The sequence below is a fragment of the Mobula birostris genome, chromosome 5, assembly GCF_030028105.1.
Source record: "Mobula birostris isolate sMobBir1 chromosome 5, sMobBir1.hap1, whole genome shotgun sequence".
Classification (NCBI taxonomy): Eukaryota; Metazoa; Chordata; class Chondrichthyes; order Myliobatiformes; family Myliobatidae; genus Mobula; species Mobula birostris.
Window position 1 is genome coordinate 117,659,605 of NC_092374.1, and position 13,651 is coordinate 117,673,255.

Consider the following 13,651-nt stretch of genomic DNA (forward strand, 5'->3'; position numbering starts at 1 on the left):
TGACGTCCAAAGTACACATTAAACTATCCAAAAGTCTTTGAAGTTGGCAGGGAAAATCTTCCGGTTTAAGATGGCACTGGTGAAACTCAGTGACTGCTTGCTGGTGGCAAATCAAAAAAAGAAAACTACTAAATACTTCATTAGTTACACTTTTTCTGTGAAATAATCATGACAAACAATAGACTGTAACTTCCCTGTCAGAGTTGAGCTTTTGAACCACCTGTACAATCTAGCATTTTTTGCAGTGGGAACTGAAGTCTCAAAGGTGCAGGACAGCTATGGTGTGATGTGTATTGGCTGAATCAAGGTGCTGAATTAAGGCTGGAGAGCAGGGAATGGACCAATGTTTGTCATTCCTGGAACAAACTTGGAGGAAATTTGACTCGGCAGAACCAAGCTGAGAAGAGCAGAAGCAATGTAGAGTTAATGCGGTGGAGTCCGGACCCAGGCCTGAGAGCAAGGAAAGATTAATTTAAGCACTGAACCGAGTTGGAAAAGTTGAATACAGGCGGAATTGAGGTGACAGGGCACCGGCCCGAGAGCACGTTGAAGCGGCAGGGCCCGGGTACGAAAGAAAGACGATTTAAGTACGGGCCAGATTAAAAAGGACAGGGTGTCAGGGTGCAAGGCGAGACACAGCCCAGTTCAAATAATTGCTCTGCAAGGTTCACTCATCTCTGCACTGAATTGTGACTGTGGCCTGCAACTATCACAGTGTAGACTCACTTCTGTGAACTTCAGTTCTGATTGTTACTTGCTTACTTTTATTGTTTGTATGTTTTTTCTTTTTTTCTCTCTCTGCACGTTAGGTGTTTGACAGCCTTCTTTTGTTTTAATGGGTTCTATTGGGTTTCTTTGTTTTGTGGCTGCCTGTAAGGTGGAACACAAGGTTGTATAAAGTATACATACTTCCATAGTAAATGCACTTTCACTTTGAGTCAGCAAGTTCTACAATGCGGAAATAAGGCTTTCAGACCAATAAGACTATTTACACAATAACATAACCTGTGTTATTCTGCCCACATTCCCATCAAATCTAAATACAAATGGCAATTCACAGTGGTCAATTGCCCCCTCCCCCCAAATTGTATGTCTGCAACAAGAGCAAGAAATCAAAGTCCCACTGTGCCATCCCATGGGCTACTGCCTTTGGATCCAACCAAGATAAGCTACACAGACCAAGATACAACAACAACAACTTTTGTAAGTAAATAGAGTGAGTGTATTTACTCTGCAATTGCTTGCAATGTCATCAGAAATCTAAAATCTATCGCTAAGTTGCTCTTACAAATGTAATATCATTTCTCTCTTGCAAACAAATGTTGCTGCATTCCAATGCCTCAAAACCGATGTAAAAATTAACTCTGATCTGAGAACGAGCTAAACAAATCTTCATACAAGAGAAAATCTGCAGGTGCTGAAAATCCGAGCAATACACATAAAATGCTGGAGGAACTCAGCAGGCCAGGTAGCATCTATGGAAAAAAGTAAAACAAATCTTCATTTTACCCTACCTTTTCCACTCCCATCTGTTTGAGCATGTTCAAAACAGAGATAAATTTCAATGAACTATGGTTTGGTACTCAAATAACCAACATCCAGCCCTTGATATTGATTGCAAGTTCTGGGGATGGCTTCATTCCAGCATCAAGGGCAGAGGCTGTCAGCATAAGTGCATAAAACCACATATTGTTGACATTGACTTCTCTGGTAAAACAAGATGAATTTTTATGCAACAGTAGTGAGCTTCTGGCTTTAGTACAAACCACAAACACAATTCCCTCAAGAGTACTGATGGAACAATTATTTACTTTGATGTATTTAGCACCTGCCATTATGGAATCTGATAGCTTTTGTTGATATATAGTGCATGGAGGTGATTGTGTTAGGCTTTCCTACCAGTACAAGGCCAGAAAGAGAATTTTTGATAAAGTTTAGCTTTATCTGTCACAGGAACATTGAAACATGCAGTGAGATGCACTGCATCAAATCAAATCATCAAGGATTGTGCTGGACGCAAGTACGGTCTTGGAAAAGGATCTCGGCCTGAAACGTTGACTGTTTATTTATTTCCACAGATGCGACCTGATTTGCTGAGTTCCATCATTTTGTATGTATTGCTTACTAATTTTAAGTATTGCACTGTAATGTATGAAAAAAATTAACAATTTTCATGACATATGTGAGTGATGATAAACCTGATTCTGAGATGGGTCTCTGTTGTGGAATGAGAGTGGGAAGGGGCAGGGAGATCATGGTTGGGAAAAGGAGAAGGGAGAGGAAGGGAGCAGGAAGCACCAGTGAGACATTTTGTAATGATCAATAAACCAATTGTTTGGAATCAAACAACCTTACCTGGTGCCTCAGGGCTGAGTGTGTCTGCATTTCTGCCACTTGGCCACAAGCGCCTTACATACAGCAAAGGGAATCAAATCCAATTTTCCTGCTGATGCTGTAAAATGATGTGCTAACCACTATGCTAATGTGCTAGATTGCCTCTGTATTTCTATTTTGTCTGCCTCAGTGACCTGAAGGGCTATGTTGGCAGGAAATAATGTTTTATGCTTTGCCTCTTGGTAGGGTCTCCCATGCCAAACAGGTTAAAGGGTAGAGGCCAGACTAAGAGTGGTTGACTGTGGTCCACCGACCCTCCAGGTTCAGGAGCTCCGCTCAGAACTACCGGCCCTGACTGGTCAACCAAAACTGTTACAGAAACTGCAATGAAGACTCCTTCTACATCTGTGTACAATGATATTCCAAAGTCTCCACCTGGGATTTGCATGACTGACAGTAAACTGAGAGGAAGCTACTGACACGATGAAGGAAGCCATGAACACTGCCAGAGATGGAGACCTTCATTCCTGTCCTTAATACCAGCAACATAACAGGCAAAAGAAAAGAATTACAACCCATGACAATAGACATAGAAATGTTATTACTTATTTTGTCTCTCATAAATTAAGCCAGCAAGTACAGCCTGTTGGAAATAGTTAATTATAGAGGACCACCCATCCTGGCAGCACAATTTGTTCTTTTCCAGATCGGACAAAGACAGAGTTGGTATCAAATTAATGGCAAGTTTGATCTACTTTTCATTTTGTTTCTGTAATTGCCATGAGAAAAATGCAAATAACATAACAACACCATGGAAACTCAGCAAAGAAAGAAGTTATTTGGTCCCCCATACCTATCTTGGTTCTTTCAAAGAGCGGCCATGCATGACACACTTTTCTACTTTTTCCCATAATGATTTCTGCTTAGAGGTAAACCATAGAAAAGGTCCTTGCAGCCCTTTGAGCCGCACCTCCAGCTACTCTCCTATTTAACCTTATCTTAATCACAGGACAACTTACAATGGCCCATTAACCTACCAGCAAATGCGTCTGGACTATGGGAGGAAACTCACACATTAACAGGGAGGACGCACAGGCTTCTTACAGACGACGTCAGAATTGAACTCCGACACCCCAAGCTTTAAGAGCGTCGCGCTAACCATTACGCAACCCACAAGTATCAGCTCACTTTGAGATTTATGTATTGATCTATTACATTGTCTTTTAAGGTAGGGTAATTAACTTTCTCACTTTAACTGAGGTTTACTCTTACCTGCAAGTTTAGCATCCAATTTATTTGTATTTATATTGTAAACAGATATAAGGAGTGTCTTGTCTATTTAGATTGAATTAAATCCTTCTGCTCTAATAGCAATGAATAGAATTTTGTTGGTAGAATGTCACTTGAGGGAAGGGAGAAGGATAGACGCATGATAAAAATAGAAAGTAATCAGTTTAATTATTAAAATAAGAAAAAAGGCAAGACTTTACAATAACAATACCCATATATTATTCTCACCAACATGGAATTATGCTTAGAAGACAGATATGAAATATTACCCAAATGGGGTGACAGATATAGAGTACAGCAATTTTAACCACACATTGCGGACCTAAATGTTTCAAGCCAGGGTGACTGATGATACAGTTGATGCTTAATTAACATGTGTTTGATAGCAGCATTGTACTTGTCAACAATGATGATAAATGTGCGTTATTTCCCATATTGCATAATTTGCTGCATTGAAACAGCAGCATTCAGTGTTTTACAGATGAAATACTATTTGGTGTCCCAAATATGCTCAGAAGATTTTAATGTTCTTGCGTTAATCTGGTGATTTTTATCTACATTAATCATAATGTAGCTGAATATAATCATTGCTTCTGTTCGTCAAATATGAAGTGATTTGTTTTAATATTACTCACAAAACAAAATATCATTTCCCTACTAAGAACAAAAGAAATTGTTGCTACAGGACACATCTATAGAACAGAGAAGAGATGATGTTTTGAGTTGATGACCTTCCATTAGAGTGAATGGAATATTATCAACCAAACATTTTAATCTATTTTTCCCTTTTTTCAGGTTAACCAACATTTCCTCTTTAGATTGATGAATTTCAGAAGATTATTATGTAACTATGATGAATGTGTTAGGAATTACCCCATTTGATAACCACCACTCTAAGGACTCATTACATCCCACTTGAATAATCAACAAAACAATGCAAACTAATATTTAAGTTTATTCAGCATGAGAAATATAATGAAACAAATGTGACGATGAATGAAAGATCTGAGGAAGATGGTGCAGGTGAGCAAAGGTGACATCCTTCAGACAGTTTACAAAACTATTTTTACTACTTTTTCTTTCAAATATGATTCTTTCGGAACCAATAATTTATAAATTGATGATGTGCCTTTGGGCTGATTGAGCGATCAGGTAATTTGCTGTCCCTGAGGGAGCTCAAGCGCAGTATGTGGCCTCGAGGTCAAGAAGCCTGAAGATGGGCTTGAGCCCAGAATAGATTCCATTTCTCACCAATCAAAGCATCAAGCAAGATTGAAATCAAGATGACAAGAGTAGATGGCAAGCAGCAGGTGTTCAGTGCCATCTGCTTGTGTTTGACTGGTCTGTCTCTCCCTCTCATCCACTGCTGCCAGAGGAAGATGCCTGCATGTGACCAGTCTCTCTCTCCCTCTCACTCAGTGCTGCTAGAGGATAGCGCTTGAGACTTGTGCCTTGGGAATAGTTTAATCAAAGTGGTTTGTGAATTAGACTCTGTAGTTCATGTTATGATGTGCTTCTGGTTACTTTTTTATTGCTGTTTTGTGCGATTTTGATCATAGCAGACTGGCTTACTGTCTGCAGTCAACAAATCACGCTGCACTAAATTGAATTGAACTGAACTGAACTAAACTGAATATTCCTAGATTGTTTCAATTACTTTTGCTTTTTGATCTTTTATATTCTGTGTTTTTGCTCTTCTTTGCCATTTGGACAATTTTGTTCTTTTTTGTGCATTGGGTGTTTGATGTTTTCTTTGAACGGGTTCCATGGTGCTTCGTTGTTTTGTAGGTGTACGTGGTATTACGTACCCCGTAACTGGGTTGCCAAACCAGCAGAAATGGACCACTCAGTTGGGGTCTGGATTACTGGAACTAAGAAAGTTTTATTAAAGAAATAAGCAACACAGTACTCTAATAGTAAGGATATAAATGCAACAGGTTAGCAATGAATAAACACACATGTACACAGAACTAGGATAATAGGATCAATCAAGCTCTATCGCAGTCTAGGGGTAAATGACCAGTTTCAAGTGACACAAAGTTCAGTTCAATTGAGCTCAGTTCAGTTGGCAGTAATCACTATTGTGCCATTGGGCGGGGAAAAGGAGAGAGAGCGAAAGCGAATGAATATTCAGGACGGATTCCACACAGACCTTCGATATTCCTCGCAGTTAGCTTTCGGGCGAGTCCTTGGTAATGTCTTCTGAGGTCACCGACTGTGACCCCTCCGTTCCAGACACGATCGTTCTTCAGCGGTGAACCCGGCACCCAGGCAAGGGCGGACACACACCAGGTTCCCGCCGACCGTATCTTTCCACCATGTGCGTCTATGGCTGGTCCCACAACCAGATCTCCAAAAACTCCCACCGACTTGTGGGGGCGCACCGCTTCCAGGGTCTCGTTACCTCGTGGTGTCGTGTGTGTCGTGTCTTAGCGAACCTACCCCTTTTTATCCCCCTGCTGGGGTATCGCATGTCCATCACACTTCAAACAGTTCAGGGTTCAAAAGGAGCCAGTCTTGACAATACTCAGACCGGTGTCTCCTTCCGTTAAACTCTCTCGTTTCTTCATTAACATTTCCAAATGCTGCTCCATTGTCTTACTTATCTCTCTCTCCTGAAGACAAGTGGCAGATCAACTGTTGATCCCACTGGTGCTAGCACAAGACAGTTAACATCTTAGTCTATGTGTACTTTTGTAACCCTCTTTCGTCACACCCCTCTCCTTTAAGGATTTTTACCGGGGTAAAAATTATAAGCATGAATACATTATTAGATACACACAAATATACATCTTCATCAGCTATTTGGCTAATACAGAGAATTTTAAGTTGTCAACACCTGGACAGACAGTCAGCAATCACACTTTCCGTTCCTTTTATATGTGTTATTTTAATAATCCTCTAAACCAGGCTCCAACTTAACAAACTTCATAGTGGCCGAAAACACTGATGAATTGTGATCAGTGTAACCTCTCATTGGGTTTCGTCCCGGACCACGATAACAAGGGTCGTCCCATCCCGACAGTTTTCTTTCGCAAGGGCTTAGTAGGGGGAGGGGTAGTACCCGCAAAGTTATTGCAAAACTTCCTACAGTACCCCACCATCTCCAAGAGCCTTCTGAGGGCCCTCTTGTCTGTCGGGGTTGGGATGTCAGAGATATCCCGCACCTTAGCTTGCATCGCTGCCAGCTGCCCCTGTGTTACCACAATTCCCAGATAAGTGACCTTCGCGTGGCCAAACTCATTTTTTTCAAGGTTTACTATCAAGCTGACTTCAGACAGCCGTATTACATCGCCAATATACACTTCTGTGTTCTTTAGCCCTTTCGTCACTGAATTACTCATTCTATAGGGTTGTTGCTCACTAGGCTGACCTAGCGTGACAAACACCACCCAACGTCCCAGTTCTTTGCATCGCCTCAGGACAATCAAACACACGTGTGCGAGCCGTTTAATTAGCTCTCCTAAAGGGTCGCTTTGTCGGGGATTAAGAGAGAGACCTTATCAGCAGAGCTGGCCAAAACAATAGCCTTCTCCCATCTGGTCGGTACCATACTCATCTTTTCAAAATGGTTTTTCCCCTTATCAGGTGGCACCCTAGCTTCATTAATTTTCATGATATCACCAGCTAGATCTGTTCTCTGACCGTGGTTGCCTTTTAACATGTTAATAGCCTCTAACTGTGTTAACTCACGTCTGCAATAGTCAAAACATCCTTCCTCCTGTGCAGCCAGTAAACCACTTTCATGATTCCGCCAACTGTTTCCCTTCCCCCAAAATGTCCACCGAGGGGTATCTTGTGGGCCAGGTTAAGATCTCATCCCCATAGATTTTTGGCACCATCCCCCATTCCTCATCTGCGGGTACGGTACTTGGTCTCCCTTTCTTCCTTAGCACTCCCTCCTCCACACAATAGCCTACTGGCTATCTTTTTAATCCTGCTTCAGAGAGAGCTGTTTCCTCGTCTCGCTCCTGTGCCTGTATAAAGTCCTTCTTTTCTAATGATAAATCTACCTTAATTTCCCCACTTCCTCCTGTTTCATTACACTCCTTCTTTTCACTTTCTACCCCCTCCTGGTACAAGGCTGGTAGAAACGTCTCAGCAGTCTCTCTGGACATATAGCGAGTCACTGCACAAACAGGATGAACCTGTGAGTCCATGGGCGGGGCCTTAATACTGGCAGGCTGACCTATCAGTCTCACTGTCGAGAACACAATTCCCCCGGCGAGGTCATTACCGAGCAAGACTTCCACGCCTTTCATCGGTAATTCGGGCCTCACCCCGATCGTGACAAGTCCAGAGACCAAGTTGCTTTGTAGGTGTATTTGGTGCAAGGGTACCGCTTCTGTCCCTTCCCCAATATCTTTGACCCTGACCTCCCCAGTCTGGGTCTCTGAACCAAACTCTAACACACTGTTCAATATCAATGACTGACATGCTCCCGTGTCTCTCCAGATCCGCACTGGAACTGGGTTTAACCCCTCCTTCACCGACACCAATCCAGCCGAGATAAACCTCTCGCGCCCTTCCTGAACTTTGCTAGCCTTCTCCTCTCCTAGCGGTTTGTTTACCAACTCAATACAGCCGGTCGGAAATGTCGCCTTTCCTTTTCCCGTCTCCTTCTTTGGGGCAAAGCACCTGGACGCAAAGTGTCCGACTTTCCCACAATTATAAAAGACGACCCCTGGAGACTTCCCACCAGACTGCTCCTGGTCTACCTTATCCTTCTCACTAGTCCCCGGATTACTTACTGACTTTTCCGGCGGACTCCCCCCGCTGTCCTGACTACCCTTCTGGTAGCCTTTACTCGGGGCAAACTTCATTTTATGCGTCAACGCGTACTCATCCGCTAACTTAGCAGTTGCAGCTAACATGGCTGCCTCTTTCTCATCTAGGTAGGATCTCATACCTTCAGGGACACAACCTTTAAACTGCTCAATCAGGATCAGCTGTAGTAGTCTGTCATAATCCCCATCTACCCCTTTCGAGGTGCACCAACGCTCACAATATGTCTGCATCTCACGGGCAAACTCTAAATACGTGTGGTCCCACTGCTTCCTCGCATTCCGGAACCTCTTCCGGTATGCCTCCGGGACCAACTCATAAATCCTGAGGATGGCCTCTTTTACCACCTCATACCTCTGGGCATCTTCCACAGACAAAGCCGAGTAAGCTTGTTGGGCCTTTCCTTTAAGTACACTCTGAAGCAAAACAGCCCACTTATCCCTCGGCCAGTCCTGATTTGCAGCAACTTTTTCGAAATGGAGAAAGTACCGATCCACATCGGTATCGTCAAATGGGGGAACCAGCCTAACCTCCTGGGTCGCCCTGAACCCTCCACCTTGGTTCGGCATGGGCCCCTGCTCTGCCATCACCTTTAACCTTTCCAGCTCGAATTCCCATTCCCTCTGTTTCTCTTCGTGTTCTAGCTGCCGTACCCGGAACTCGTGCTTGAGTCTCAGTTTTTCAAGCTGCACCTGTACTGCGTCTCCACCAGGCTTTCCAATAGATATCACCTCCAGCTCCCCTTGGGGAAACACACCTTTAGATACATAGTGCTCTACGATAGCTCTGTGTATCTCCTCTCTCCTCATTGTCGACTTCTCCTTAACAAGATTCAACTGTTTGGCCACAGCTGCCAATTCCGTTTTCCTAGCATCCTCTAATGCCTCCAAGGCGGCGCCTTTAGAAATTCCTCAATCTCCATTTCTGTTGTTTGCCTTTTCTTTCTTTCGGGAATTTTAACCCAATCAATTTACCCCGTCCCAAATTTAGCGTTCAAAATCGCGGACGAGAACCCCACTTATGTTACGTACCCCGTAACTGGGTTGCCAAACCAGCAGAAATGGACCACTCAGTTGGAGTCTGGATTACTGGAACTAAGAAAGTTTTATTAAAGAAATAAGCAACACAATACTCTAATAGTAAGGATATAAATGCAACAGGTTAGCAATGAATAAACACACATGTACACAGAACTAGGATAATAGGATCAATCAAGCTCTATCACAGTCTCAGGGTAAATGACCAGTTTCAAGTGACGCAAAGTTCAGTTCAATTGAGTTCAGTTCAGTTGACAGTAATCACTGTTGTGCCATTGGGCAGGGAAAAGGAGAGAGAGCGAAAGCGAATGAATATTCAAAACGGATTCCACACAGACCTTCGATATTCCTCGCAGTAAGCTTTTGGACGAGTCCTTGGTAATGTCTTCTGAGGTCACCGACTGTGACCCGTCCATTCCAGACACGATCGTTCTTCAGCGGTGAACCCGGCACCCAGGCAAGGGTGGACACACACCAGGTTCCCACCGACCGTATCTTTCCACCCTGTGCGTTTATGGCTGATCCCGCGACTAGATCTCCAAAAACTCCCACCGACTTGTGGGGGCGCACCGCTTCCAGGGTCTCATTACCTCATGGTGTCGTGTGTGTCATGTCTTAGCAAACCTGCCCCTTTTTATCCCCCTGCTGGGGTATCACATGTCCATCACACTTCAAACAGTTCAGGGTTCAAAAGGAGCCGGTCTTGACAATACTCAGAACAGTGTCTCCTTCCGTTAAACTCTCTCGTTTCTTCATTAACATTTCCAAATGCTGCTCCATTGTCTTACTTATCTCTCTGTCCTGAAGACAGGTGGCAGATCAACTGTTGATCCCACTGGTGCTAGCACAGGACAGTTAACATTTTAGTCTATGTGTACTTTTGTAACCCTTTTTTGTCACAGTGGGAAGAGGAACCTCATTGCTGTATAATGCATACACAGCTTGATAATAAATGTACTTTGAATGGGAAGTTGTTATGATATGTAGATAAAGTTGTAATGGAAAAAGTCTGTCATAGAAAATCCTAAACTCTGGCAGTTGCTGACTTCACAGTATTATTTGAAAATTGGAACACAGCACTCAAAGGATAATATGGTTAAAACATCATGGAAATGCTCCATGGTTCCAAGTTACTATTGCATTATCGTGGCAAACTTCAAAATCCAGTAATGCCACAGGAAATTGCTGGACAGCTGAGAATCATTGATCCTAATTGTGATCAATTCTGCTCTGAATATCATGAAAAAGTATACCATTTTAACAAATATGCAACCTAGAATATAACAGATAAAGTTTATTTTCTAAATACAGAAATGAATAGATTTAACAATAGATCATTGGGTGATTGCAGAAATACTAACATGGAAGTGAGAACATTGCAGGTAATTATGTGGTCACTGTTGTAAACGTTAGAGTAGAACTAGGCAGGTGCAGTCATTCCCAACTTTATTATACATATGGAAACATTGGAAGAACGCAGCAATATATTTTAAAATAAATAGTGCTTTCTGGTTGTCAATGAAATATTACTCCTCATCTACATATATTACAGCACCATCAAGGCCTTGCACAGGACTGTTAGGTCCCACACCACCAGGAGCAGTTGCTACCTTTCAACCATCAGGCTCCTGAACTGGCATGGTTAACTTAACTCACCTCAACACTGAACACAACCAATGAACTCACTTTCATGGTCTTGTAGTACAACATGTTCTCAGTATTATTAATTACTTATTTTTTTGTAATAGTACAGATGGTCTTTATTTGCACATTGACTACTTGTCAGTCTTTCTGTGTAGTTTCTCATTGATTCCATTGTATTTCTTTGTTCTTCTCTGAATGCCTGAAAGAAAATCAATCTCAGGGTCGTATATGGTGAATACATATGTATTTTGATAATAAATTTAATTTGACATACTTTGTCATTTCTGTAATTCTCAAGGATGCTCCTTCATACTATTTATTTATTTAGATTCCTAGTGCAGAATAGGTTCTTGTGGCCCTTCGAGCCACACCACTCAGCAACCCCCGACAACCCTGATTTACCCCTAACTTAATCACTGGACAATTTACAATAACTAATTAACATATCCAGTATGCCTTTGGAAAGTAGGGGGAAACCGGAGGACCCAGAGAAACCCAACGCATTCCACAGGGAGAATATACAGAGACTCCTTACAGAGGACTCCGGGGCTGAAATCTGACGCCACAAGCAGTAATAGTGGCATGCAAACTGCAACTCTACCATTTATGTAGCTCACTATTTCAGTTTCCTCCTGTGCCAATGTTTCATTGTTCTACTGGTTTGCTGTATATAGACACTGTGCATTTCCCATTTTCCTTCCAAAGGATTCTCATTTGGTATGTGTAACGTATTGTGTTAGCAAAATCCGATCAGTAAAATGGGAATTCAAAAGTGATATACATCTATAATGACAGGGTTTCTCAAACAAAACAAATTAAAGGAGAAATAAAATAGCTATCATCTATACCTGGATAGAAATGAAATAGCATAAAAAAGTCATAGCCATGAAATCCATGTTTGCAAGTCTGTGATGGTAAGTGCAGTGAGTGTAATTATGTGCTACTATTCCAATCTTTTATACATGGAAGATGAGTTCTTTGAATTCCCAGTATCATTAGCATTGTATGTGAAGTAGTAAATAAAGGCTTAGTGTTATCAATGCCTCATTTGTTGCTTTTTCTGTATCAAAAATGATACTTTGGCATGAAATACAGTAGTTCTGTAATGGCTGCATTTTGTTTGTGTTTAACAAGTCATATAAATGAACAGATGCACAATAATTTACTACTGACAGTAACTACATACTGAATGCTAAAGATATGTTGTAATCTTACAGCATTTGATTCCTTCCAGAAGAGTTGCACAGTGTGAAAATATTCTTACCACTTCCCTTCAATCCCTTAATCTCTACATCCTCTCATTTCCTTTTGCCTGGTGGAGCACTTGCACATAATGAGAGAGGTTGTGATAAAGCAGAAGAAATTGACTCACAGGTTGTGACCAGAACATCCAAAAGAAAACTGAAGGGAAGATTGACGTTCCTTTTTTCAGATTAGAAGTACTATGGGGAAAACATTTTATGTTCTAATCACCTTAGATAAGTGCATGTCCATAAACTATTAAATGAAACTGTTAACTAAACATTTGCTGGTTGCTACTGCCTTAAGAAAATGCCACAAACAGGTGAAAATCTGTAGAAGTTGGAAATCCAAGCAACACTCAAGAAGTGCAGCTACGATCTGCACAAAGCCATCATGGCAATGAAACAATACAAGGCCAACAGCCAGACACAACTCTCCACCAACACACGCAGCTTATGGCAAGGTCTGCACACCATCGCAGACTTCAAAGCTAAATGCAGTAGTGCTGCCAACATCGCTGCCTCTCTCCCAAATGACGCTTGGTTCAATGTCGCCAACACTGAGCCCCTGAGGAGAGCTGCTGAAGTGACTTGCACTTTGGTCATTTCTGAGGCTGAAGTATGCAGGTGTTTCCAACGCATGGACAGTCGCAAGGCTGCAGGACCGGGTGACATCCCAGGGTGGGCACTCGAGATGTGTGCAGCACAACTGGCTGGTGTGTTTGCAGACATTTTTAATCTCTCCCTCTCTCAGTGTAGAGTGCCCTCCTGCTGCAAAACATCCACTTTTGTCCCTGTACCTAAAAAGACCAAGGTAGCATGTCTGAATGACTGGCGTCCTGTCACACTCACCTCAATGATAAGCAAATGCTTTGAGATGCTGGTCAAGAACTACATCTGCAGTATGCTACCACCCACAATGGACCCCTTACAATTTGCCTACTGACACAACTGATCAACAGATGACGCCATAGCCACAGCCCCACACACACTGTCCTTACGCAGTTGGAGAAGAGGCACACTTATGTGAGAATGCTGTTCTTGGACTAGAGTTCAGCATTCAACACCATATTTCCCTCCAGGCTTGACAAGAAGCTCAGAGACCTTGGCCTTCACCTTGCCTTGTGTAGCTGGATCCTGGACTTCCTGTCAGATCGCCAGCAGGTGGTAAGAGTGGGCTCCCTCACCTCTGCCCTCTGACCCTCAAACACAGGAGCCCCCCCACCCACCCAGGGCTGTGTCCTATGCTGCCTCCTTTACCTCTGTATACCCATGACTGTGTCGCCACCCACAGCTCTAATCTTCTAAATAAATTTGCAG

The 13,651-nt window shown here is 42.6% G+C and overlaps 1 protein-coding gene across 1 annotated transcript in view; it reads right to left on the minus strand.

Moving 5' to 3' along the window:
- The window catches only part of LOC140197951 (low-density lipoprotein receptor-related protein 1-like), a 2,495,129-nt gene that overhangs the window by 530,262 nt on the left and 1,951,216 nt on the right, over positions 1-13,651 (minus strand). The gene's annotated exons all lie outside the window — the stretch shown is intronic.